At 42.9% G+C, this 26,385-nt stretch overlaps 1 protein-coding gene across 3 annotated transcripts in view; it reads right to left on the bottom strand.

Moving 5' to 3' along the window:
• The window catches only part of pecam1a (platelet and endothelial cell adhesion molecule 1a), a 189,603-nt gene that overhangs the window by 75,586 nt on the left and 87,632 nt on the right, over positions 1–26,385 (bottom strand). The gene's annotated exons all lie outside the window — the stretch shown is intronic.

Below are 26,385 nucleotides of genomic sequence, written 5' to 3'. Positions count from 1 at the left end.
GCTTCGCGTACAGCTATAGGGTGCCCGTCAGTCGTGTTAGCCTGAGCTGTGCCTCTGATTGGGCGACCTCTCTATCTTAAAATCCTCTGAACTGCAGAGTCAGAAAAAAAAATTCACCCCCATACAGTGGGTGCCGATAGTAAAATTAGTGACTCAGATAGGGGATGTTTTTTGAACCAGGCTGTACATGGGTTAATTTCTGCTTTGAAAACGTTTTTTTTGTTTTCTTCTGGAGCCAGCCTCAAGGGGACTCTCGAGAAACAGCAGATTTTGGCACTTCAGCATTGTCTCATATTCTTAGACCGGAGGTTGCCGCTTGGTCACACTGCTATATTACTGATGCGGCTGTCAGCATCTAGCTTACACGCCGCCTACCACAAGGGTACACAGTTGGCTGTGGTAACGCAAACAGGACCAAGCCTAACTGAACCAACCTGCAACAAACCGTACTGATCTAAACCGGACTACTTGGTGGAAATGGGGCTTTAAAGTGACAGCAGACAGAATAGAGAATGAAAAGGGGCTCAATTCACCCTCTTTAAAGATATTTACACCTTCAAATTAAGGTAAGAGGTACATTTCCAGGTTGCTGTCCCATCATGCCCTTGTTTCTGTTTCTGTTTCAGTAGGTTTCACTAGGTTTTAGTCCTCATGAATGAGGCACACTTGAGTTTTTCTACTCCATTAACCCCAAATTTGTGGCCCTGCTCAGTGCACTGTGAACACCAGCTACCAATCACAGTTTAGGAGATCAGCCTTAATGAATTAAAGCTGCACCAAAGGACAAATCAACACCAGAGAACTGACCTACATGAGTGAGGACAGCAAAGATCCAGGTGACTGTCTGCTCAGGTGTCTGCTGACCGTTTTATTTAGGAAAAAACTGTTTAATACTCAAAACTTGACAAAAATCTTGCATTTATTCAGAAAAACCCGAGAGGATGAGGCAGACTTATGCCCCTTCATGAATTATAGTCTCATGAAACTATAAATAAACTTGAGCCAAACTGTTAAAGTTACCTGGAAGTCTCTTTTTTTTGTCCTTTGACACATGAGTGCAGAGTTTTAAAGCAGAGATGCCCAGAGACGGAGAGATAAAAGTCTTCTCCCTCTCCGGTGAATCTGCTTCCTGCTTTTTCCCTGAGATTATTCTGACAGCTAGATCCCGACATGTTTCAAGAACACCTGAGGTGAGCGTGAGTTTTCAGACCGAAGAGGAGAACAGATCAGTTTCTTTTCCAGGTTTATAATCAGATACAAGGTCGGGGAGAAAGTCTTTAAAATACGAACACTGGGGAAACAAACCTGAGAGTGAATTTTGAAAAGTCTCCCATTTAGACAAGCCGAGAATGAGCTGCTGTGTTGTCTCTAACAGGGTTTGCTGAGGGATTACTTCTTTGTAAATGTAATTAATTCTGCATTACAGCCTGTTTGAAGAAGTTCCTGCTCAGCATCTTCATATACTGTATATTTCTCAGAAGTCTCACGTTGCAGGATGTCAGAAAACAACCTTCCAGAAAAGCTTTTCCTCCCGTTACGATGAGGAACAGTGTGAGCACGTGTGTGCAGCAGGCGGTCTATAAAGAAATCATTGGTGTAAGGATTCATTAGTTGAGCTGCCACAGAGCATTTCTTTATTTCATCCCAGCACTGAGGCAGGATTGAATCTTGAAGTCCTGTGAGAATAAAGAAATAAACCACGACTGTGACACGGCTGTGATGAGGCAGCGCGTACCCTCTGTGGGCGCCTCCATTATCGTAAAACATACTGAGCACACGCTATATTAAAGCCTTTACTCTCCTGCACGCTCTGCGTGAACGGCCCCGGATCAATACAATCTCAGCAGAGCGCACGGCAGCCGTTCAGGGTTTTAGGGGTGTCATCACTTGACTGATTATTCACCCAAGCTGAAGAATCCCCTGAGGAAGAGGAAGACGAGGAGGAAGAGCTCTGAGGTAATGTACAGAGAGTCAGTGATCAAAAAAATACCCCATCCTAAAGATGACAGAATCGTTCCTGCTGAAACAAAGTCATGGTCACAGAGTGATCTGTGTGAATGAAGCAAAGCCGCCACACTGACATGAAAACACAGAAAGGAACAAAGCCTGACCTCTGATTGGGAAATGGCACCATTAGTTGGTGTTAATGGGTGATTAAAATTTGACTCGTGAGCTCAGACTGAGAGGATTTTCTGAAATGGGACAAAGGGAGCAGACTGCATGCAGCTGGATTTAGGTTCAGGTAGGAACGTGCAGAATGAGACACATGAAGCTGTGAGAGGAGGTCAAACTGGAGGGGCAGAGAGGTGACAGACAACAGTAAAACAAAGTCTGGGAGCATGGGGTTAATGTTTGGTTGTTTTCAGGGTTAATAAAGCTACCTTGTTCAGAACGATGCCTCCCTGACTCACTGAGGGCTGCAGAACGTTCCAGATGGTCACTCCAGCTCCTCAGAGAGACTTGTTGATTATTCCGAGAGGCTAACAAACTGAGTACACAACAGCAACAGCAACGCCAAGCTTCAACAGGCATGAGCGTGCACACAAGGGGGTCTTCATTAGCTCTGCTAATGGTTGGTTACCATGACGATGCAGCCACTCGTTTGGCTAATGCCGAAAATGTGAAGAATTCATTTCGAGTGCAGCATCATGGGTATGATTTGTACTTGGGGACGATATAATTTTTCTCTTTCTCAAAGTGTTTCTGTGTTTTCTGGTTTGGCTTGAACTATTAACTAAACCGCTCAACACTGCCCCCAGGATGTTTGGTGGTACTGCAACATGCTTTGTCTGTCTGAAAACGACAAAATTTACTTTGAAACCTAAAGCTTAAATACATCAGACGCATCTCCAGTTTGTCAGAGCACCAGATCAGGTAGGTTTCCATTCAAGTCAATGGGTCAACGTACATTGGATCCGCCCCATTTGCAGTCCGGCTGCATAGCTGGTCTGGCAGGTCACAGGCAATCCGTAGGTATCCTATTTTTGCCAAATTTCATCTCTAGTACCGGGTGCCGATTCACGTAAAATCAAATGGTACAATGTTTTGGTACCGAAACGCATCTTTGTGACAGTAAGAGAGTGGAGGAGTAGGTGATTTTCCATGCTGGACATGAACACAGCATTACAAGTTTACATCTTGAGAAATAGATATATCTCTAGAAAAGCACTGAGAGAGCACAGACCTCCACCAAGCATAGAGATTGTCACCAACACTTGAGTCTGACTTCAATGTTATACTCCCTTTCAGCAGACTGTCTGCTACAATTTGGTGTTAGTTGCAGGTTTGTATGATAATTTGTTTCCTGACAGTGTTGAAAATTATCATGATCCAGCACATATTTCATATTCCTGATCTTAGTATCCAGAATATTCCCAGGATCTGGATTGTACTTATACATCAGTCAGAAATTATGGTGACCTTGTCTTGTATTGTTTTGCAAAGCAATCCAACCATTTATTGTGGAGTTATATGCACATATGGTGAAAACGGCCCTATCTCACAATGATAAAGAATCCTTTAAAAAAAAATCCTGGATCCAGACAGGGAAACGGATCACCTACAAAATTTAATCACTTCTTCCTTATCCCATTTTGAACATTTCCTGAAAATTTCATCAAGATCCGTTTGTTACTTTTTGAGTTACGTTGTTCACAGACAGACAAATATAAAAAAATATAACCTCTTTGGGGAAAGTAAAAAAAAAAACAAAAAAAACCCAGGAAACTTTGAGGTTTTGTTTGTTAAACAAATAAATTTTTATCACCACACAAACACACACAAAAGTACTGAAAACTGGTATCGCTGAGTACCAGTTGTCAGGTACTGGGCATCAGTACTATATCATTTCAAATGTTAAAGGCACCCATCCCTAGCTGTGAAGCGTCAGTTTAGCGTTGGGAAGATCAAGTGAGACAGGAAGTCGTATACAGAAACAAAGTAAAACAAACCGTGTCCAAACCAAGTTGTATTTAGCTTGATGACAACAAGAAACTGACATATTGTGCAGAGTCAGACCAGGAGTCAACAGGTTTGAGGTTTTACAGCTCAACATGTCTGAAGAGAGGCTCATGATGGAGTAGGAAGAGTGGGAACTCCTCGGTCTGTGACTCCAGTCAACACGCAACAGAGCAGAGCCAGACTGCAGACGTATTTGCTGTATTTGAGACGTCATTCTTTATCTTAACCACTGATTTCTTCTCAATACAAAAACTTTATTAAAGTGTGGAAGAGCTGAGAGGCAGAGCTGCAGCGTGGGAGTGGAGGTGCTAGAGTCAAGGTTGAACGCCGCTCAGGAATTCCCTTTAACTGAAGTGGAGAACCGGAGGAGGACACGCTGACTCGAGTGGCTTTGTGTGAGAAAACACTGCCGCTGACGACCTCACAACAAGTTGTAATGGAGGCAAGGCCGGAGAAAGAGTCACCAAGAAACAAAACTGATGGGTAGTACAGCAGCCGGAATGAAAGAGCCGCGTCTGATTTATACTTCCTCATCTTTGTGTTGTTAATTCATGCTTTAAGTGATTCAAGCTGAAGCGCAGTCTCCTCCCACATGAGCAGAGCTTTTTTATCTTCTCCCACAGTTTGTCCTTCACTTCTCTCTACCTCTGCAGCTCATCGTCTGCTGTCTCTCGTCTCTTTTGTTGAGAGCTTTGAAAGTGAAGGCAGCTGCTGGGTTATGAGTCTCATTCTCATGGAGAGCGCTTCTTTCTTTCTCACAGGTCCAAGGTTCAGTCTAAGAGATGTAAAGGTGAAGGTTTGTTGGGCTCAGACGCTTTTTACTCAATAGGAGCCAAATTGGTGATAAATTATGTAAGCTAAAGGAAATCCACTGCCCATGAACTGTAAACAGTATATAAAAGCATCTGCAGCATGAGAGGAATAGTAACATTAATGGTGTTGTATCAGCGTCCGGCCTGTAGGGGGAGTTCCTTATGCACAGCCTGGTGCAGTAAGGCTTGAAGATGGCTCTGCTGTAAGGAATCGGTGCGTTCAGGCAGCAAAGAAGGAGCAGAGCAGGGTGATTAAATTTGTATGCACATGCTGCTGTATACAGAGGGAAAGGTACATCCAAATATAACCTCAAATTTACCTGTTCTCCGAAGAGACTGCAGAGAAAGAGCGAGTTAAACACCGAGTCGTTTAGATCAACTTATTCCTGATGAATTCATTTAAAAAGTGCAGAAACATGAAAAACAGAGACGCAGAGGAAAGCACTCAGCAGCACACTCAAGGGGGGGCTTCTCCTCTTGGTCAGCATTTCTCTGTGTTACATAACTGTCTGTCCCCTACATCAGAGACGTCTGTGTGCTGCTTTAATCCACGGGCTTATCTATGCTGAGTCTGTGTGTGTCTGTGTGTGTGTGTGTGTGTGTGTTTCACTTATGATGCATTTGTAGACCCCCTACAGCTGCTAATAGATTCTCTATTTTTAAAGAGCTTATGGGGCATGTGCACATGAAAGCGAACATGAAAACAGTGTCAGACAGGCAGAAGCAATACACACACACACTTAATCAAGTCAAAAATGTATCTACACGCTACGCTGTGTTATTATGTACGGAGGAAGCATGCGAACTGCCTCGAGTTGACATTTTCAGTTTGGATCATTCAAATGAATGTTTCTGTTTCTGGTGGTTGAGAAACAACTCGAGGTCGTGTCTTAATAAAGTCAGGACAAACTGTAAAATCAGAACATTTTCCTCAAACATCCTCCCGATGAGGCAGAGCAGCACAGACAGAGTGTGTTTATTCATTGTGAGAACAAACAGCAGCATCTGTAAAGTGAAGAGGAGGCAGAGCTTCATCAGCAGAGGCTGATCATCTCAGCATAAAGCTTTAGACGTTGGCTGCACAGGTTTGACCCTGACCTTTGACCTCCTTCTTTCCCAGTTTCCTCTCCTATCCACTGTCCTTTAAAAAAAGGCATAAAAATAAACTTTAACAGTAATAATGAGTTGGAGTTCATCCTCTGGGGGCCATGAGCAGCTATGAACAATGCGGGGGTTGACTATTTGTACTGCACCACATGGGAAATGGCTTCTGAAACATTAAAGTTGTAACTTAAAGGTCCCATATTACAGAAAAATCACTTTACTAAGTCTTTTAGTGACATTTGTGGGTTTTTGGTTTTCCTCCCAGCCCATAAAATGTGATATTTAATGACAAAACTTGTACTTGGTAGTGCTTGTGAATATAAAATCCTGACCTAAAACGAGCTGTTTGGAATTTCTGGGGTTTGCCGACGTCAGCGATTCCCTTTTTTGACCAATCAGGAGCAGGTCTGACCTGATTGGTCCACCAGAGCAGATACCCCCTCACCGCTGCTGCTCCAGCACTGCCATCACTGCTCTGTTTTTGGCTGTAAACAGCCACATAGTTCCATGCACAAGCTTTCCATCTTGGAAGAAGACAAGACTTAGTGGCTAGAGTTCATTTATCAAGTAAACGTGCCAGCTACACTCAGTAAAACTGTTCATGTGTGTGCTAGTCACTTCACGGCGGACTGCTTTTCCAACTTTGGACAGTACAACAGAGGGCTAGCGAATAGACTGGTCCTGAATCCAGGCGCATTTCCAACCATCCGCCAACAAACCTGGGACCCTGGAAATGTGAGTATTTTAAATGCTGTGTGCTGTGGAGCAGATGTAAGAGCTTTTCCTCAGTGTCCCCCCTGTCTCTGTGTTAGCTTCAGGATGCTAACTTTAGCTGCTGTTAGCCTGTTGTTTTAGCCTGTAATGATACGGTAAACAAGCTTTGCTGTTTTCTAAACATTGTGCACTCGGAGCTTGTGGCGCCATCAGCAGTGGCTCATTTACATATATATATGAAGACCACGCCCACTAAATCAGAGCGTCCTGAACAGAGAGAAGAAACAATGCTGATGTGCTTGATTTATTGGCTTTTTGGACCAAAATGTGTTACTACCATTTCATGAAGACATCAGTGATCCATATTAAACTGCAGAAAAGGAGCAGAATATGGGACCTTTAATCATCCAATAAAGTGTCCTGAGTTTTAGGTCTCAGACCAAAAGCAAAAAATGGCTGCATGTTTGACCTACCCTGGTCCCTGATCCCCTAAAATTAAGGAAATCAGCACTGATAAATCGGTTAATGTCTAGTCTGAATTGCTTGTAACAAGTAAAAACAATCTGCCAATGGAACAAGAGAAATTTGCTCGAAAATTTGCTTGAAACTTGAATAATGTCTTAATACAAGTCAGTTTTGTCTTGTTCCATTGGCAGATTTTTTTTTAACTTGTTGCAAACAATTCGGACCCTTTTCTGTCTTTAAATAACTTGAAATAAGACATTTTTCTGGAGTGATCAGTCTAAGTAGACATTTTCTACTGATAATAAGACAAACACTTGAGAAGATTTCAGTTTTTTGCAGTGTATGACTTTCCATGTGCTCTCTTTAATGTGACATGTTTGAGTCAGGACTCTTTCACCTGCATCACAGGCTGTTGTTTAGATTGCATAAAACAAAAAAAAAAAGAAGAAATGCTGTTTGCTCCTGAGCATTGGACGAAGAAACAGAGGTGAGACAACAGCGCTGTAAATGTCAGAGGTGCCAGTACAGAGTGTTTGTGTCTGTGTTTACAGGAGGCTCCTGTTATGTGCTCACATCATGTGCGTCCTTAGCTCTGTGTGCTGTAACACTGTGAAGCTGCAGACTCAGACACCATCATTAGGGGGGAGTGGTGTTGGAGCTATGCTGCAGTGGAAGCTGTAAAAACACTTAATGTAACTGATTTCATTCTTCAAAGGTCTGACTTTTAAACCCAAAACTTTATAAAACAGCCCCTCTTTCTGTTATACAGACTCTGATTCAACCTCTGGGCACCATGAACTTCCCCAGAAACTGAAAAAGTAAGCACTTCCTTTATGGACTCTGCCGCCTTCCCTGAGGGGAAAGTTTGAACTGATTTTTTTCTGCTAGAAAAAGGTCAGAGGAGATTTCTGGCCAAGTTTTCTCGCTCTTGACCAAGAGACAGATTGATGGCTCTACCAGCAGGAAATTAACCTTGGATTGCAGTGACTGTTGAAACACTATGAAATACTCAACCTAGATATCAAAAAGTTTGGCAGAAGAGTTAAAGCGAAGTCAAAAGTTCAGGAGGAACTTTTCAAGGTGCTCTCCAGTGGCACAATCTTTACATTCAAGCTCCTAAAGTCTCCGGAAACATCCATCATGAATATTATAAATGTTGGATATTATTCCCTCTGCTCTTTTTATCACACTCCACACTTCTCTTGGAGGATCTGTGTTAAGTGTAAGGCTTTTTGGACTTTTAACGATCAGGAGTCATCCTTTTCAGCCAGAGCTGATTCATCTAATGTGGGTTTTTTAGAATTGTTTGTCATGTGGAGTGGAAATGTACTCACGCTGACCTTCAACTCTAATCTCACACAGGTCATGTCTTCCTCTCTGTTTCAGTCTGAATGGGCTCTTATGCTCTTATCTTTCTGGGAAGGTCTAAGCCCCTCAATCCCCTCATCTCCTCCTGATGATGGCAGAGTCCTCAGAGACGCCAACCATCAAAGGCTCAGGAGAGCACGGCGAGGAAAGAGAGAAAACACAATTTGGCTGCCTAATTTAGTTTGCCTAGGCTCCCTTTAAAAGTGTGTGTGTGCATGTGTGCATGTCTTTGTAGGGCAAATGCTAACAGCTCATCATAATCCCTTCATTCCCATTCCCTACCATGCCTGACTGCACCAGTCTCACAACAATCCCTGGGAGCCCCGGCAAAACCTGCACCCAGTATGAGATGGAAATGGATCTGGTGGAGAGGATCCCTGAGCCGCGGGCGTGACCACTCAGCGAGTCGTTGGATATGATGCTGTTTGTGTATCAGACTGCTCCGAACATAAAAGAGCAGCGAGCAGCGTGAGCAGTAAATAAGACGCTCTAATGTTTTCTACACAGTCAGTGGATGCTGCTGCATTAGCTGCAGTCATAAATAAAGAGAGCAGAGTCAGAGCCTCTTTGCATGTTCACACACACACACACATACACACTGAGCATTATTTTCTACACAGCTGAGAGTGTGTGAGTGTTCACGCTGCTGTTTGGCATCACGTCACATTAGGTGTTTCCTACAAACAAACCCTCAGTCTAACTCCAGCTGACTCCATAGGTGCTGATTCTTTAAGCTTTGAGATTGTCTGTTCAGGAGTTTATCTGAACCTGTGTGTAGTTTATGACCCTCTTCACTGGCTGCGGTAAAACCAGAGTTTACAGAAGAAAACAGATTAAAGACGTCAGACGATAGAGAACCAAAAGCTCTGGGGGAGGTTGTAGAGCTTAAACAGGCTCAAAGGTCATGTTTTAAATGCCGTCTCCATTCCTCAAAACAAATCCAGCTTAAAGAAAAACAGATTTTGATGACCATGGATCCAAAGCCTCAGCTTCTAAAGACAAAAACCACTAAAGACCAAACCTTTACAACCATCTCTGTTAGGCTCCAACGCTCCGCAAGTTAGAGATCCAAATATGATGAAATACAAAAGTTTCTCCAACCATCCATCCGTCCATCTATTCATCCATCCATCCATCCATCCATCCATCCATCCATCCATCCATCCATCAGACACTCCCCAATCCTTTCCTCACTCGTCCAACCAAACATCCATCATTCATCCATTAATCTCACATTTATCGTTCACTCCTCCATCCATCCATCCATCTATCCATCCATCCATCCATCCATCCATCTATCAATCCATTCATCATTTGTCCTTTTATTTTCATTAAACCCTCCATCAATACATCCATCCATCATTTATCCCTTTCTTCTTCATCTATCCATCCATCAGTTCATCCATCCATCAATCTATCCATCTATCATTAATCCTTTTCTTCTTCATCCATCCATCCATCCATCCATGCACCCATCTATCAATCCATCCAATCATCATCCATCCATCCATCCATCCATAATTTGTCCTTTTCTTCTTCATCTATCCATCTATCCATCCATTCATCCATCCATCCATCCATAATTTGTCCTTTTCTTCTTCATCCATCCATCCATCCATCCATCTTTATCCATTTTTTTTACTTCATCCATCCATCCATCCATCTTTATCCATTTTTTCTACTTCATCCATCCATCCATAATTTATCTTTTTCTCCTTCATCTTTCCATCCATCCATCCATCCATCCATCTATCCATGTATCCATCTATCCATCCAAGCATCATCTATCCATCCATCCCTTTCAACACTCATCAAACCAAACGTCCATCATCCATCCCTCAATCTCATATACATCCTTTCTTTTTTCATTCATACATTATAAACTCATCCATCCACTCATCCATTCATCCTTTGTTCTTCTATTATGAACTCATCTATTTATCCATCATCCCTTTTTCCTTCATTTATTGATCCACTGATCCATTCATCTATCCTTCATCTATCATTCTTTCTTCCTTCATCAATCCATCATGTATCTATCTATATCCATCCATTATAAAATCATAGATCCATCCATCATCCACTCATCCAATTATCTATCCATCCATTCAATCATCTTTTATCCATTCATCCATCTTTCCTTTATCTATTATCCTTTCCTCTTTCATCCATCCATCCATCCATTCACCCATTTATCCATCATGTATCCATCATCCTGTATCCATTCATAATAAACTCATCCATCCATCCTCAATCAATCCATAACTTATCCATCCTTCCATAAATTTATTATCTATCCATTTATCTCTAGATGCTCTAGTTTGTTAATTGGTTCATCCATCTTTTCATCCTTTTCGCATCTAAACCTCCAACTGTCAGTCATTCATTCATCCAACCATCATTCAGCCATCTTTCCATTGCGCACCCATTAATCAAGCTGTTTATTGGTCAGTTCACCCTACATCCATCCTTCATTCATTCATTCATTTATCCACTTATCCATGTGTTCACCAGTTTTGCAGCCAAACCTTGATTCAAATTCAGCCATCTATTTATCAACCTTTCATTAATCCAACCATCCGTTTTTGACTTATCCATTCATACACCCATGTATGTATCCATCCATCCACTCATTAATGTCACAATCTATCCCCTCCATGCATGTATCCCTCCATTCCTTCCTCCATCAGCTATTGCTCTGCCTTGAATCTTTCTGAAAACCAAACTTTTTAAAACATTATCTCTTTCCATTTCTTAACAGCTCACGTCTTGCAGCCATTTGAATATTTTGGCCTGGTATTTTTGTAATTAGTGAGCGTTGGAGGTTTTGACTGAGCCAGGCAATCTGTTTCCCCCTGTTTGAATCCTGCTAAGTGAATCTAATCAGCTCGTGGCATTCTTACTGTTCATACTCGGGAGTGGTTTCTCTCCTCAGCTGAAAAAAAGAAAATCAAAGTATTACCCAAACTCTGAATCATCTCTGAAGCTGTTTCAATCAACTTTATTTTCAGCAGGTTGTGAGGGCCCTCATAGGGAAGCACGGTCACCAGTTTCATCAAACCTGACAGATCTGGTACAAAACAACGGCCTATATAAAGTACGACTGTTTGGCTTAACCTGAGGTTTTCTGACCAAAAGAGTTTCTACAAAACTACAGAGCAGAAAAGTGGATCCAGGCCTCCGGACTGGTTTAGGGATCTGCCAACAGGGACTGGTCCTCAGTGGGCTTTAACACTGTCTTTCTTTTGAACTTATACCTCAAAATGAATATGATGGTTTGTGAAATGTTCGTTTATTTATGAGAAACTGCAGCTGCTGTTTAACCCCCCTTTTGAACTCCTCTGCTTTCGCTCAGGGAGGCGATGTATGCTACCCCAGACCTCCTTGAAGAGCAGCGAGAACAGTGTTCGAGTCAAATCAATACGCTCCAGCGAGGAGGAAGAGAGCCAAAAAGGAGACAAGCTGGGCTCCTGATGATGCCCCTGGAGATGAGACAAATGGGGGGATTAAGGTCTTGTTAAGTTGGGGAGGCAGGTGCAGAAGGTGTCTCCAGTTCTGGAGCTTAGGAGGTGAGTCGGTGTTTGCTCCCTAATAACAGTAAGAACACGCTTGAACTAAAGACTTTTATCGACACAGGAGGGTGAATTAATGTGCCGTGAACTCAGAGGGCGCTGGGAGGATTGTCCTCGGACTGAACCTTATCTAAAGTCTGTGTTTAGAGCAAAAAAGCAGCTGGGAACAGTTGAAACAAACTAATGACTCATGGATCATTAAAAGATGTAAAGGTAGGGAGCAGGATGGGGAATGGGACACTAGCACTATTACTTTTTACGAGTCATTTGGTGGTCATTCACACCAAACTGGATGCATTTGCAGTGGTGTTTCTACTGTTTTTGCTCCTGTGTGTGTCAAAAGATCCTACACATAGCCATGGTTGCATTGTTTATACATGGGATTTCGCCTGTTAGCAGCCTGTAGCATGTCCGTGCTAGTCGGTGCTGGGCCTGGTGTTCTCTACAAGCTGAGGAGCAGGAAGTGAGGAGGAAGGATGACACACTGGGAAAACTAAAATCTAATTAGGTGATTTTTGTCTGATTTTCAGTAAAAAATGTCTTTTCAGGCCTTATATGAGCCAAATTCAGCTGGCCGGTTCAGAAACAATGTCTTGTTTCAGGTTATTCAAATACAAAAATTAGGTTTGAATCTCTTTTAGCAAGTTAAATAAAATCTGCCACTGGAACAAGAGATAAGTTACTTGTATTAAGACATTATTCCAGGAGCTTATTTTCAAGCAAATCTCTCTTTGTTCATTGGCAGATCTTTTATAATATAATAGATAATGATAGGGCTGTTTTTACCTAAAATATGAGCCTACAGGAGCTACAGAATTATTTTTTTTTCAGAAGTAAGTAGAAAAAAGTTTAAGACAGGTGCCTCTAATAATGTCTAAACCAAAATAATGCAAGCATGAACCCCTTATCCACGAAACACCCAATGTTTGCCTGAACGCACTAAACCCACATTTCTATCAAGTGGTTAAGCCTGGTTCATCTCGGTACAGCACGCATTTTATGATGTTTCCACTGGCTGATCCCTGTCCTCAAATTACCAACCTGTACCATCCCACTCTTTGCTTCACTCCTGTTGGTGTGCAAGACAAACCTATCCAACCGCAGAAGGTGGAACTTGGTCAGAAGAATTGTCACTTCCTGTGTGACAGTGGCTGCTGTATTTCTCCTGGTGGCACACAGCATTCTGTATACCAAAGCTTGATTGCGCTTTACAAGAAAGAGCCACATGCCAATCGCAAAGAAGACAAATTGCTGGATGTCTTCCAATTGTTGCTCTTGGTTAACTGTGTCCCATTTTTCTTCTTTGTTAAAATTTTTAGCGGGGTACACGACATTGCGTTGCTATGGCATCAGGTTATTACGTAACGAAAGTGGCTAACAGCATCTGGCAAGGTTGGCTGTGGAAACAAACAGGATCAGGCTTCACTGATCAAACCCATACCTAACTGTACTGATCCATACTGGACCACTTGGTGGAAACAAGGCTTAAAAAGCCAGGTGCGAGTACAGGAAGAGATTGGAAGAGATCCTCTCTTGGATTTCTGCCGTAACTTTAGGCATTTTATTGCAAGGCAGATGGAGATTGGCTCATTTTTGGAGCAAGCCTCAAGTGGCCATTTCTGGAACTGCAGCTCTTCCTGATTGGCGTCATTTTTGAAGCTCACAGCTTTGTTTGGACGGACACATCCTTTGCTCAAGGAACCCAGAAGTTTCTCCCTGAGTTAATGAAGACTGGGAGAGTCTAGAGGGTTGACTCAGCCCAAAGAGGCGATGGAGGAGGACAGAGCAGCTGTATCCATGACAGCCGGGCTGCTAATGGCATGTTTTCAGCTTGTTGCTTGTTAGTAGAGTTTGTGTTTGGTCCATTCTGGGGGGATTTTCAATTTTTCTTGGAGTTTATGGGCTTTTTCACCACAGTGCACAGATGTTAAGGTTAGTTACTTGGAAACTGAATCCCTGTAGGAATGAATGCATCCATGTAATGAATCCATGGGGCTGAGCTGCCTTTAAATGTAATGATATAGGGAAAAACTCAAGTTCTTTTTGGATCCAGAATACAGACTCACACAAGCTCTTATATCACCTCTTTTTCCTTTAAGGTGCTCTCTTTTTAGGATCTCCTTTTATTCTTTTTATTGATTGTCATTAGCTGCCTTCGCCCACCTGTCCCTCCTCTCTTATTCCCCTGACACAGTCCGTGCTGAGGCCACGTGTTGTCCAGGCAGGGGTCCATCCCTCAGGTTGCAGCACGGCTCACCAGCCGAGGCACCGAAGATTACGCAAAGTCAAACTGGGCGCAACAAACAAGCGAGTAATGCTGACAAAGGCCTGCTTCATCAAAACAGATTACACCTACATAATGCATGTGTGAGATGAGGAATGTTCTCTCCCACAGAATGTCATTGTAAACCACTTTAATCCAGTTCAGAGAGGGAGAGCGATTTATCAAAAGTCCTTGAATCTTTGTTTTAGTCGAATACGCTCTGTGTGCTGAAAAAAAAGACAGGAGCAGACGAAATCAGCAGCCTGACATCAGGGTTCATTCTGTTCTCTGGTTTTCAGTTTGTGTCTGAGCAGGTGGCAAAGTTGGCAAAAGAACCGACAAACTGTAAAAGTAAAAGTGTGAAGATGTTAGTCACGCTTTGAATCACACTGAGGCCTGAGTCACCAAAAACAACTCCTGTTCATCAAACCTTCATCACCGGTTCAAATCATGTCAATGGGGACAGCGACCTCATAAAATACTGACGCCTTCTTTATAAAGAAAACATTTTAATATCGCAATTATTTAATGCTATGTCAGTGAGTCATAATACCACAGGGAAACACAGGCACAGCGTGAGGGTTGGAGCACAGCAGGATGGAGATGGAGACCTTTCCCTGGAGCACTTTACTGTGGCCTGCAGATCTGCAATTTAGCAACTACAGAACTGTATGTTTTTTAACTCCTTGGATAAGAAAATATGATAAACTAAACTCTATTAAAAGGAAAAAAAAACCTTTAGGTCATTGCTAGGTGTTGCACGAGTGGCTGCCTGTTACAGCAGCTCTCTTTTTGTTGTAGTTTTTTCATTTTTTTTTCTTCTCTTTTTGGTTCTTTTTGCATTTAGAGCCTATTATTACGTTTTATGACTCAATTGTTGGACATAGACACCAAACTGGATGCATTTGCAGTGGTGTTTTTACTTTTTTTGCTCCTGTGTGTGTCCAGAGATCTTACACATAGCCATGGTTGCATTGTTTACACTTGAGATTTCACCTGTCAGCAGCCTGTAGCATGTCATGCTAGTCAGTGCTGGGCCTGGTGTTCTCTACAAGCTAAGAAGCAGGAAGTGAGGACGACGTGCTGATACTGTGGTGTAAGCTAAGAAGAGATGACAGGCTGGAAAAACTGAAATCTTATCAAGTGATTTTGTCTGATTTTCAGCAGAAAATGTCTTTTTAGGCATAACATGAGCCAAATTCATCTGGCCAATCCTGAAAAAAATGCCCTATTTGAAGTTATTTAAAAACAAAAATGAGATCTGCCAATGGAACAAGAGAAAAGTTGTCACTTGTATTAAGACATTATTCTTGTTTCAAGCAAATTTTCAAGCAAGTTTCTCTTGTTATCTTGGCAGATTTTTTTTAACTTGTTACAAAAAATTCACACTTGACTTTGTCTTTAAAAAACTTAAAACAAGACTTTTTTATGGGCTTACCAGATGAATGTGGTTCATATTGAGTATAATAAGACAATTTTTACTTAAAATCAGACAAAAACACTTGATAACATTTCAGTTTTTCCAGTGTGTCATCTCGCCTTAGCTTACACCGCAGCACCAGCACGTCGTCCTCACTTCCTGCTCCTCAGCTTGTAGAGAACACCAGGCCCAGCACCGACTAGCATGACATGCAACAGGCTGCTAACCTTTCCTTTTATCTATCGTTATGGGAAATGTAAGATCTGTCTCCAGTTAGATGAACAAGCTAGTCATGCTAACACAGGAAATACCAGAGGGTAGAGTAGCATCATGCTAATCTCAGACATGTGTAATGGGGCTAACACCAGACACAAACGCCACACTGGAAGGATTTTACCTGCTTTGGAAACTGACCAAGCAGTCGCCTCTGATGGAAATTTTTTCACAGTTGATTATTCTATTTATAAATTCTTGAAATATTTGCGCGACACCCTTTCTTGTAAAGCTGCTGTGACTAAATTTACCTTTGGAGGGACAGTATGGTACATTTATTCCATTCTATTTTAAACACAGTTTTATATACAGACATGTTTTAAGGACACTCTGAGAGGTTAAAAGTGCATTAAAGCATACTGTGCTCATACCAGTCTCAGTTTAAATCCTTTTGACCCCTTTGTCATCCACTTCCACTCATCAAATCCCCTCTTTAATCACTTCCTCCTCTTTTCTCCCATATCATATTTTCATGATGTGTCCAGTGCATCACTGTTTCCAGTCACTATAATCCCCACCGCTCAGACTCATTGTTTTTCACCCATATGGTAATTTTCTTCGACAAGCAGACCCCCGCCTTCTCTATTTTAATTCAAGTGTCACCACAACGTGATGAAAGTGGAGTCAAGGGATTATGTGTGAATTGTCTTTTAAGGGTAAAGCGAGTGTGTGAGGTGAAGTGAAGGGCAGGTGTTCGATAAGAGGCCGAGTGCTCCCTGTGTCAGGACACAGCGACGGGAAATAAAAGAGGGAAACACTTCATGAAGGAAGAGATTAGAGTAATTGGGGTTTATATGAAGAAGAAGTTCAATGATGTTTGCCGAAAGCAAGAATTCTTCATTCGTTTTCAGGAAGTTATCTTCAAAGGTTGGAGGAAAAGCTGGAAAAACAACATGGCTGCTGGGTGGAGTGTCCCTGAAATCACCTGCAAGGCCATCGTCACATCTGATAACGTCCCCACCAACAATCACCTCATTTCCTCTTTCACTGTAGATACTCAGGACACACTTAAGCTGCCTGCTAATCCTGGCTGCAAGCAGAAACACTCACTACAAACCAACACACACTTACACACACTTACACACACACTGGCTGAGAATGGGAGCAGTCATGCGTGGCGTACGTGAACTATCAGGGGACTAAACCACGAAGAGGACAAACCCCGTTTTTATTCCCATACAAAAGATAGAACAGGAAATTAAAGCTGCTGTGTTCATTAATTTCTATTTGCTGAGAAGTGAAGCTGTGAAAAATGACTTTTCTTTTTCAGGCCGAGGCCAAGATGATTGGTCGCTCGTAACTCCAGCTCTGGCATTTACATCTTGACAAGCAGAAGTGGAGTCTGCTCTGTTGAGAGGTTGAATAATCGGTCACTATTTCATCTGTGCGGTTCGTACAGCAGGTGAGCCATCCCTCCACAGAGCTAACCTGAAGTATTTGAGTTAGTAAGAAACTCATTAATCCTATTAGACCTTTCTGCTGGGCTTGATTGACCCCCTCTCGGCCCTGATACGCTCACAAACATTCATTATGTCAGCTCCAGCGGCCTCACGAGTGGAATGTACATCATTAGCGGCATTGAACGCCGCGCTCTCTCAGGAGCCATCCACAGCACTTTTACTGATGAACCAGGGAGCACACAGTCAGCACTCTGTGTGCTCCTGTTTGTGTTTGTAATCTCGTAACACTGCGAGCAAATAAAAATAAACTTTATCCCCTCTGGGTCTGAATAAGAGAAGCATACAGAGAGAGTCCAGTAAAAGGTCCAGGCAGATAGGAGAAGAGAAAATCGGAGGTCAGGACTAAATGTTTGGACCCCTGCTGACTTTGTTCTGCAGCATACCCGGTCAACCAATCCTTTTCATACTTAGGCTGTTTTTTCCAATTTACAGGGCCAAGCACAAACAGTTCAGGCCAAAAACAACCCGTCTCTCTGTGTTGATTATTTTCCCGGTGAAAAGAAGCCATGTGGAGTTTTCTTAAGAGCTAACCCAAAGCTCACAGGGGTGAGACAGAAGATGGAAAGGAAGGTTAAGCTGAAGGAGGTGTTTCATATTTAGAAACGTCTGCAAAATATGGTGGGATCCAACTCGAGACAGGAAGAGCTTGGTATCATCTGTAGAGCAATAAGGGGAGAAGTCAAGGGGACCGAGCATTGAGCCTTGAGGCATCCCTAGTAGTAAGATCTGTGGTTTAGATCTTCTCGTGGGGGCAGATCTCAGGAAAGCAAACTCTAAGATTGTGTGGCCTTTGTAGGCTGAAAACAGATCCAGCAACATTAAAACTGACGACTTTCCAGCAATGTTTCCAACTGACAGAAGGTTGTTCCTTCTATTCCTCCTTTATCTAATTTTAGGGGCCGTTTACAAGACAACGGTTTTAGGGTGAAACGCAAACGTTTTGTTGCATTTTAGACCCCGTTTACATGACGACGAAAACGGTCGATTCCGCAAACATTTCGTTGCGTTTTGGCCTTCCGTTTAGACAAGACCACGTTGCGTTTACAGTGAAAACGCAAACTTTTGAAAACGCTCCCCAGAGTGGAAAGATCTGAATCCGCTCCTCCATCCAGCTTCGTGTAAACACAGAGCGGAGCGTCTCAGGGTGAAACGCTGACGTCACCGCATGCGCACTCGCAGTTTCAGGTGAAGGCTCCCCGCTCAGCCACATTTCCAGTTGAGCCAATAGGTGGCGGTAATGCGCGTTATCTTTGGATTGCCGACCGTCTCACACAACAAAACGGCAGAAAAAGAAAGAACAGAAGAAGTGACTTGTCCTCCTGGAGTCGTATGAACGCGGATCGTTTTCACGCCGTCCTCATGCGAACGCGGGTGGCTTTTGAAAACGCAAAGGAAGAATCGTTGCGGGAGTCTCCGTGTAAAGGGGGCCTTAGCCTCGCGTTTATAAGGAACGGCGTTTCAGCCGACCTAAAACGCAAACTTTTGAAAACAGCCTCCTGAGTGGATTTTTCTGAAACGCTGCCGATACCGTTGCCATGTAAATAGTAAGCCGGCGTTTTCAGTTGGAACGATGATGTCACACTCCGCTTTGCACTTCACTCGTAACCTACAACAGGACAACAGTACCGTTGTTACAATTGTCGTAAACTGCCGTCTTGTGCTTGTGCTGCTCAATCTGCTCAATCTGCTGACTGTCTTTCAACAAAGGGGCTTCTGGACAAGATATTTATAGCGCCGACTATGCTACAGGCATGCTTGCTACAGCGTTCTCAGTCCCTCTGCGTTTCTGTGTATACGCAGATTTTTTTCTCTGCATTTAAGCGTTTTCAGATGAAACGTCGTGTAAACTGAGCCTTTCTCTGTTTCTTTGTGTTTTTGTGCATATGTGGAGGTTGGGAGTGATTGCGGGAGCAGCTAAGGTAAGCTCCCTCTTTGTTAAATCTCTGGTTTATTGCACCAGGAGCCAAGGACATTTACTTAACAATGATTTAACAGTGGTATTAAAAAGAGAAGCTCAGCAAGTCTTCACTGAAGATTATAAAACTAGAGAATCCTCCTCTGCTTAAAGAAACGCTTCAACAATTAACAAATGACAAAGCTCTAGAGTTTGCTCAAGTCAGCGAAATTTTATGATCTTAGATTAAATATTTTTAGAGCACGCAGTGCATGGGAGTACCACGACGACTACAAAGTGCATGATGGCTGGCAAGAGAGGGAAGGAGGCGGTTATCGTCTTCAAAGTGCCTTAAAACATTACCATCTAGCTCAAGGCCCTGCCAATGTTTTATCAAAGGTAGTTATACAATAGACGAGTGTGTGTGAGTCAGTCCGGCCTAGTTTAACACACGGCTTTCATCCAACTTATAAACTCAACGCGGCACTGACACTGCAAGAAAACAGAGCAATGAGCAGAAGAACATCAAAACGCTGAAGCTCACACAAACAGGTGACGCCGCGTCCCACGAGGCTCGTGCAGTTATAAAATTAGAGATAAAAGTCTGAAGGCCTGCTGTCGACTCGTGTCCCTCTGCTCTTCTGATCACACACACGACTGTTGTCCAATAAAACAGGAAAACAGACACATCCAGCCAAACATGCTGTATTTTTAACTCCAATGAGAGTTTTTTTAATGTCCAGAGCCAAAACTCAAACAATAAACGCACCACTGCCTCATTTCACCCCACGAACAGGACAGAATCCTCCAATTAGTGCACATGAGGAGCCTGCGAGCTCTCTGCTGCCTCCGTCCATTAATGTGTAAAGGATGGGAGGAGAGGGGAGGACTGCATCATTATGCTTTCAAAGAGCAGCGTGTCAGTGCACTCGGCACTAATCAAGGAGCTGTAATTGATGAGAATCCTGAGCTTGGTCTGAATCAAAGGGTATTACTGTATCCTCTGCTGCTTCTTTATCTGCACAGAGTCCAGAGGATATGAGGCACAGCTGCCTGGATTAAAACCGTCTGAGTTTGTTTGACTAACAGTGATTAGGAGTTCCTCAACAGTAGAGCTCTGCTGTACATAAACCCAATCATTACAGAGCACCAAACAGGGAGTAGATATCCTGCAATGTCACACAAATGATACGTTGTTATTTGGATTTGGAAATCTTTATTGTCCCTGAAGGGAAATTTGGTTTGCAGCAGAGGTCTACACAGTCAATACATCCATAAAAACAGCACAATGACATAAATACATGCATATAAAACATAACTACCATGGATATCACGATGATAGGAGTGAGAATAGGGACATAAGACCACAGTCCACAGTAAAAGTGTGCAGGAAACAACAGCTGAAGAGACAAATGATGGATCTCAGGTGTCTGTTAGATTTCCACCTCCTGCAACACCTGAGCCTTTGCCCTGTTGGCCTAAACTCTGCATGCAGAGGCTCTCCCAAGATGGCCTTCACCTTTCAAGTAGCTATTATTTGAAAAGTAAAGGCCAAAGTCATCAAAGTTAACGCCAACTATCTTTAGGCAAAGTTAGATTATATTTCCAAGCCTGTTTTTGTCAACGATGCTGAGGTGACCAAACAAGCAGATCATCTCAAAAGTTAAATGGACGTATAGCCAAGGTTTACAGGATAGTGCGGAGCCAGAAACAAACTCAAACCCCCTTTTAAAGATTGTTTTTGTGTGTATAAATTTTAGCATGTGCAGTACGTAGCTTTGGACAAAAGCATTTTCTAAATGAAATTGTTTTTGTTTGTTAAGCATATTCTCCTGCAGCAGAGTGACCATATGCATATTTTTGCAAATTAACTTTTGCTGAATTTCTTTTTATCTGAGTAAATGTATCTTCAGAGATTCAGTTGTTAATATGGCAAAACAAGCTGAATCTTCTTTTGTGATCATTTACAAACAAACAAACAAAAAAAAAACTTAAATTGCTTTAACCACTTTGGTAGCTGCATTTCTTGCCTTGCTAATGATGTTGTGGAAAATTCTATTAAGGATTAAAACACAGCTGTTGATTTTGGTACTAAAAAACAAAACTGCAGTTCAGCTTAAGCCCCATTTCCGCCAAGTGGTTCAGTTTGGTTTGTCTCAGTACGGCACGCATTTTGTGGCATTCACTTTGACCAAAATAGGGGCAGGTCCCTAGATTATCTACCCGTACCGTCCCACTTTTTGGTACCCTTCTTGTTGGGGTGCCAGACATACTGATCTGACCCCAGAAGGTGGAGCTAGAAAGCTAGTAGTCCACTGATTGGTCGTAAGAATTGTCACTTCCTGTGTGACAGTGGTAATTAAGAACAACACGTTACCCTTACATGCTCAAATTTCCAGTTGAATTTGTGAAAATGACCTTTTTTTTTGTTTGGAAAATGGCATCATGAACATCATCAAGCTGCGGTGGAAACATAACTGTGTTGCATTTTTTTTCTTCCTTGGAGACTGTGCCGCGCTGCTATGCCATCATGCTATTACGTAGCTGACGTGGCTAACAGCATCTGGCTTACATGCCTCCTAGCTCTGGAAACACCAACAGGATGAGGATCCAACCTGTACCAAACTGTACTGATCCATACCGGACCACCAAGTGGGAACAGGGCTTTAATGTCAGCATTTGAGTTCCCAGCACCAGCATTGTCGGCTTCGTGTGGACGAATGACGTCATTTTGGCACCTATGCCTCCTTGCATGGTCCCTTTCATGTGGAAAATTCCCGCACCGTGCACACTTGAAAATTTCTTACCTGTCAAACAAAGACGGGCTGATAAGATGGCGGAACCACGGGATCTCCTAGTGGTTGAAGTGAAGAAATGAATCTTCACATAGAGATCACTGCGATAACCAAGAAGTAAATAATTCATGGCGTGAAATTGTGGCCACTTTTGGCAGAGAAGAGAAATAGGTTAAAAGAAAACCTGGAAAAAAATCTCCAGGACAGAAATGTCATATTGTTAACAAAGGCAAACTTCTTTGACTCTTGTTTAGTACTCTGGTAGATGTATGTTTGTAATACACCGCCCCCTGCAGTTTGGGAATGGACACCAACAGACCCGCACCGAGTGTTAAAAAGCATGACAACCCCACACAATCTGTCATGCGGATCTTGTGCGTCTGATTTTTACACGGAAAGCATAAACAGCTTAAAGTCTGGTCTATCCCCTGGTGATGGAGAGAAATTAGAGAAAAAATCACAATCAGAGCTTTGCACATGGATCTTGGTGCATTCACAGGGTTCGAGTTGTTTCTGCTCCACTGCTCACCACAGGCTTTAGCTTTCACTCAGACCGACAGTCTGGAGCAATAATCTTGCCCATTTGATGACCTTTGTAGCTCATCCCCTCTGGGTTCACTAACACTATTTGTGTCTGAGACCTCACACACACAGACTCACACACACACCGACATGCTCAGACAGACTCCAGGATGCTCTGGGTGTTCCCACACAGCTTTTGATTCTCATGTTTTAAACGCGTCTGTGGTCTCAAAAGATATTACAGCACTGAGCACTATCAGATAATGAAAACTCAGTGGATACTTATGACTGATGGCTGCAATCACCTCAGCACGGTGAAAAATGGATCACGCTGCAAAATCAGAACACCAAGATAAAAATATCACACCGAGAAACCAATGGAAATGTGTCATCCTGTCATCCAAAAAGAGGTGTACGGACGCCCTCCCTGCAGAGAGCCGAGGAGTCAGTCACCTTCTGTTGGAAACGACAGGCAGCCAGACAAAACAAATTATACGCATGGAGATGTGTGGCTGAAGGGATACAGACAGATACACGGGAATGTGAAGGAGAGAAAACACACCAAGGTGGAGTGGTGACTGCTGATGGATGGATAAAAAAGAGATTCACAGGTAATCAGACAGGTGAATGGGAGGGAAACATCCACTCAGAGACGGGCGCTGAATACATCAGACAGGAACAAGGATCCAGCGTGACATCTGGAAGGATTTAGAGGAAGTTGGCTGTTGGGTCGGTCACATGTGAACCACCAACAACATTAATCTGCTTGGACGGAGAAGACAGGCTTAATGAAGGCTAAGCTGCAGTTACAGCTTCTCCCAGCGGTGGGCGGTCAGAGGTTAGCTGCTTATCAGTGGGACACTGACACAAACAAACTCCAAACACTGCTGCACAAACACACATGGAGAACATGCAAATTAATGTACGTCTAAATACAATCTGCTGCAGTTCAACCGAGCATCAGAATGGGGAAGAAAGGTGATTTAAGTAACTTTGAATGTGGCATGGTTGTTGGTCTGAGTATTTCAGAAACTGCTGATCTACTGGGATTTTAACCAACAACCATCTCTAGGGTTTACAGAGAATGGTCCCAAAAAGAGGAAATATCCAGTGAGCGGCAGTTCTGTGGGCTGAAATGCCTTTTTGATGCCAGAGGTCAGAGGAGAATGGACAGACTGGTTGGAGCTGATAGAAAGGCAACAGTAACTCAAATAACCACTGGTTACAACCGAGGTCTGCAGAAGAGCATCTCTGAACACACAACACGTCCAACCTTGAGGCAGATGGGCTACAGCAGCAGAAGACCACACCGGGTGACCCTCCTGTCAGCTAAGAACAGGAAACTGAGGCTACAATTCACACAGCAACACCAAAACTGGACAATAGAGGATTGGAAAAACGTTTCCTGGTCTGATGAGTCTGGATTTCTGCTCCACATTCAGATGGTAGGGTCAGAATTTGGCGTCAACAACATGAAAGCATGGATCCATCCTGCCTTGTATCAACGGTTCAGGCTGCTGCTGCTGGTGTAATGGTGTGGGGGATATTTTCTTGGCTCACTTTGGGCCCCTTAGTACCAACTGAGCATGGTTTAAAGTCCACAGCCTACCTGATTATTGTTGCTGACCATGTCCATCCCTTTATGAGCACAGTGTACCCATCTTCTGATGGCTACTTCCAGCAGGATAACGCTCCATGTCATAAACCTGGAATCATCTCAGACTGCTTTCTTCAACATGACAATGAGTTCCCTGTACTTAAATGTCCTCCACAGTCCCCAGATCTCAATCCAATAGAGCACCTTTGGGATGTGGTGGAACGGGAGATTCTCATCATGGATGTTCAGACGACAAATCTGCAGCAACTGTGTGATGCTATCATGTCAATATGGACCAAACTCTCTGCGGAGGGTACTGCTCCATTGTCTTTCTCTATATTTTGTTTTCAGGTTGACCGACATGCACCAAAACAAATTCACAGGCAACAAACCAAATCTAGTCTCTGGTTGGAGTTAGGCTAATAGTGTCTGACAGAAAGAGTCATGAACACAAAGTTTATGCAATAAAAGTTGTGTTGCTCTGAAGCAGCTGAACAGTTGTGTGCTTTAAAAGAAGTTGCATCCACACCTCCCTCAGTTTAATTTCAAAAGGCAGAAGAAGAAAGGCTGAATAATGAGATAACAGAGGGAGGAATGGAGGCAGGTTATCAGCTGGAATGATGGAAAGAGAGATTTCCTGTCCCGTCCAAGGGCGTGACAGTGTTCATGTTCTCAGCCGGGACCATCTGCTGCAGGAGCACGTCAGCCAGCCGGTGAAGAGAGCGCTGCGAGGCTGTGCCAAAACATGCCGTAACACCAACACCAATGTCAACAGCAACAAGCATCACACACACATACACACACTGTAGAGAGCAGCGCATTAATTCTGTAGCAGCCAGAGTCTGCATCAGCTATTAAAAACCTCCTCAGGTCTGCAGATATGTTCGAGACAGCAAAACCAAATTTCCAGGGGAGGGTAACATGATGCCGAACGGGAACATTTCTCCAAGAGGAATAAATTTAAGACAGTCCTCGCCAGGTGTGTGCAGGACAGGATCAGGGGCTGCTGGCGGGCTGAGTCAGGCGTGCAGGAGCGCCCGTGAGGGAGCAGCAGTGTGTGGCAATGTGCTTCAGTCAGCTCATTTGCCGGCTTGTCTCAGGGTCTATTTCTCCATGTTGGTGTTTGTGTGTGTGTGTGTGTGTGTGTGTGTGTGTGTGTGTGTGTGTGTGTGTGTGTGTGTGTGTGTGTGTGTGTGTGTCCGTCATGTTTGTGTGTCTGTGGCTGGGCTGTGGTTTGTTCTCTGGGAGTGCTGAGAGTTTGTGGACTCCTGGTGGGAAGTGTCTGCAGACTAGAGGAGCGTAATGAAGCCTGATGCACAAGCTAAACACCAACACATTTGGCACCTGTATACACACACACACACACACACACACACACACACACACACACACACACAAACACACACACACACATATACGCTCTCCAACAGTAAACTAAGGTGAGCAGAGGACAGAGGGATCCCGACTTCAGCTCAGAGGTGTGAAAAAATATTGATACAGCAAAATATAGCGATACTTCTACCTGTGACAAAAAATCTAAATTTTAACTCTTAACATTGATATTTTTGTTAAAATAAAAAAATTCTATTTTAGATGAGTTTGAAAAACAGTACGTCTTCGGCACCTCCACTGCGGTAGATGGCGCTAAAGAGCTACTCCATTGTATGTTTCCCATAAACTGTATAATAAATATACTTTCAAAGTCTATTCAAAATATTTTTCACTAAACTTGATGTGGATTTTAAAGTAGCAAATATCAATATTTTCTCTCTATTCTTGGGTCAGTTAGTTTTAAATTTCAAGTTTAATTTTTACAGTGTAGTAGTCATGTTAGTACATCATTAATAGATTTTTTATTAGTAACATTGGTTACGCTAAGTGACTTATATCAATTTAACCATCTGACCAAGTCTCACCCAATAATTTTTTTTATTTTTAATTTTTGCAACATTATCATTACATCATTACGCTACAGCTGCTAAATTGAGTTGTTCAAAATGTGCTGTAAAAATAAAGTTTGACTTGACTTGGCTTGTTGATTAAATTGTTGTTGCCAGGCGCCGCCCGATTGTGGCTGCCTATTACAGCAGCTCTCTCTTTCTTTTCTGTTCCTAATTCTTTCGTCTCTTTTTCATCCTCTTTGCGTTAGGAGTGGATCATTACTTT

This window comes from Halichoeres trimaculatus, unplaced genomic scaffold, assembly GCF_033239565.1.
Source record: "Halichoeres trimaculatus isolate MK-OKI-2021-1 unplaced genomic scaffold, fHalTri1.1 fHalTri1_scaffold_20, whole genome shotgun sequence".
In the NCBI taxonomy this organism is placed as follows: Eukaryota; Metazoa; Chordata; class Actinopteri; order Labriformes; family Labridae; genus Halichoeres; species Halichoeres trimaculatus.
This window is presented reverse-complemented; position numbering and strand designations above follow the sequence as displayed.